Source organism: Chenopodium album, chromosome 19 (assembly GCF_948465745.1).
Source record: "Chenopodium album chromosome 19, dcCheAlbu1.1, whole genome shotgun sequence".
NCBI classification, from domain to species: domain Eukaryota; kingdom Viridiplantae; phylum Streptophyta; class Magnoliopsida; order Caryophyllales; family Amaranthaceae; genus Chenopodium; species Chenopodium album.
Window position 1 is genome coordinate 32,792,766 of NC_137852.1, and position 2,691 is coordinate 32,795,456.

Below are 2,691 nucleotides of genomic sequence, written 5' to 3' on the forward strand. Positions count from 1 at the left end.
ATTAAATCAATCTAAGACACTAGGGCAATGGATCCACATGCAATCATAATGGAATCGGTAATTTGGGAGGTCAAACCGACTAAGTCAAGGGATATGAAGGAAAATCATCATGTATCCAAAAGAGCATACTAAGGTGGTTCACCTAGAGGTCTAACTAGTGTCAACTACGCTAAACACTAACTAGGGAACGTCACAAAGCACCTCAATCGTGAAATTGCAAGTTCACTAATCAATGGTCCGTATCAAAGCAAGCTTACAATGCAATCTAGTGTATTAATCAAAGATGGCCAAACCTCAATTAATCACACACATGCACATGAAAGATCAACCAAATTTAATCATATCATCAACTCCATCAATTATCCCCAAATTACACTATTCCATCATTCATACATGCTTCACCATCTCCCTAGCTAGGAAACTACTCACTAGCCATAGAAATGGAGATCAAAACTACAACATTCATCAAATTCATCATCAACATGCTTGAATTCAAAGATTAAACCAACAATCAATCAAAATCAATCAATAACCAAATCAATCATCAACAACATGAAATACTAATGAAATCAACTAAAATCAAACTTGAATTGAGATTAAGAAGAAGATCCTTACAAAACTTTGATCAAAAGATCAAATACAATGATGAATTCTTGAACAAACACCAAAGATCATGAGTTTCTCTCTCTAGTTCTTGAGTTTCTCTCTCTAAAATTCTCCCAAAAACTAACTATCAAATTCAATCTAAAACTTACTTACTAAAAAAAGGTAGAAATAACTATATATACAAGGAGGAGGTCGGTAATGACGCCCAAAAATAGACCTTCGTAAGTGCGGGCGCTCGGAGGAGGGAGAATGGCGCGCACGGGACACACCCAAGAACGTGCGCCCGCACGCACCTGGTGTGCGGCCGCACACGACCAATGTGCGGCCGCACACTCCCTTTGTGCGCCCGCACATAGCTGGGTTTCCCCCCCTTCTTCTCTTTGTCCTAGCTCAAGTGGTGCACGCATCAGGATGATGATGATGGAGGACAAAGTGGGCAGAAACTTCCTTGAATTTCTTGAAGAATAAAAGCCATGAATAAGGCATAAACAAAGCCTTGAAGCTTGCCCCTTGGATCCAACTTTGACTTGGAACTTCTTGCACCTTCTTTAGGCATAAAAGCAATGAAAACTCGTAGAGAGGAGGCTCGGGAATTCTTGGACAATCAATTACCGCCTACAAGCAAAAGATAAAAAGCAAGTAAAAGAGAAAAATAACAAGTAAACTAGAAAAAGACATGAAAAAGAGAAACTAACTACAAAAAGCATAAAATGAAAAAAACAAGAATAAAACTAAGGAAAACTAAAGAAAAGAGAGATAAAATGAAATAAAAATCATCCAAAAAGGAACCAAATGAGTGCCAAAAATGTCACTCATCAAAAGTGAAAATCCTCTCAACTATCTCAAGGATTTTGAGAAGTATTGTAATACAATTATGGAAGCCGGAGTTGCTCAAGAATATATAAGGCTCAAGTTGTTTCCCTTCTCTCTCATTGGAAGAGCTTTAGAGTGGTTGGACAAGGAGGTAAAGCCAAGGTCCCTTAGGACGTGGGATGAAGTCACAAAAGCTTTCTTGTCTCGCTTTTACCCATAAAAGAAGACGGCGGAGGCTAGAGCCTTAATCCAAAGTTTCAAGCAATTGATTATAGAGAAACTCTATGAAGCATGGGAGAGGTACAAGGATTACCAAAGGGAATTCCCTCACCACGGAATTCCAACCTATCAAGTCATACAAATCTTCTATGGTGGTTTGAGCTCTCAAGGTAGATCGAGCCTTGATGCCGGAGCCGGAGGGCCGATTATGAACAAAACGGAAGAAGAGGTTGTGGATGTAATAGATGATGTGGTAAGGAACTACATGGATGGCATGATGTAGAGAGGGAATCGACAAGCACAAGTGGCTCAATCGATCAATCTAATGTCGTTAACAATTTGTCCACATTGGTCTCGGAGTTAAGAAAGGAGATGATTTCTCTCAAGACCAAGCTTGAAAGTCCTTCACAAGCTCAAACTCTTCCCTCCCAATTTAAGGGGAGAGGTACATCTTCCTATTCTAACCCTCCTTTTGCTTCTTGTTGCATGATAAGAGGATGCTTAGTTTGTGATTTATGTGGAAAGATTGATCATAGTTCTTCTAATTTCTCTAATATTCCTTATGATGGATATGAGAATGTGTGTGTGAATTGTGTTGATAATAATTGTTTCGGGGTTTTTTGTGTCCCTCGGGAGAGTTACAACACTAAGACTGGATTCAGCAAATACGCCTGTACCTGCAAAACAACGGAGCACCGAATGGTCGGTGGTCCACCTCTGAAGATTAAGTTAGTACAGATCTTTGCAATACAATAAATGGAGTCGCTAATTTTTGTGATCTGTTGTTTTCTTCAGATTGGGTCGACATTCAGTATTATGTGGGTTGCAGTGCTTAGTTTTTTAAGAACGATCTCTTTGCTGTTGAATGGTCTAAAGTAGTCATGTTTATTTTTTAATAGTTTGCTAGATCAATTAAATTGTTTAAAAGGGAGGTAAATATTAAAATATTGTTTTGGGATGGAAATTGCAAAAGATTTTTAGTTAAGTTTTGTATGGTCACTAATTTTCTTTAATTCCTTGCCTTTTTAGTGATGGATATTTGTGGGTTTTTTG

General features: G+C 38.5%; 1 pseudogene; it reads right to left on the bottom strand.

Moving 5' to 3' along the window:
• Window positions 1-1,659: 1,659 nt before the first annotated feature.
• On the bottom strand, window positions 1,660-1,758 carry LOC145596319 (small nucleolar RNA R71; annotated as a pseudogene).
• Window positions 1,759-2,691: the final 933 nt, after the last annotated feature.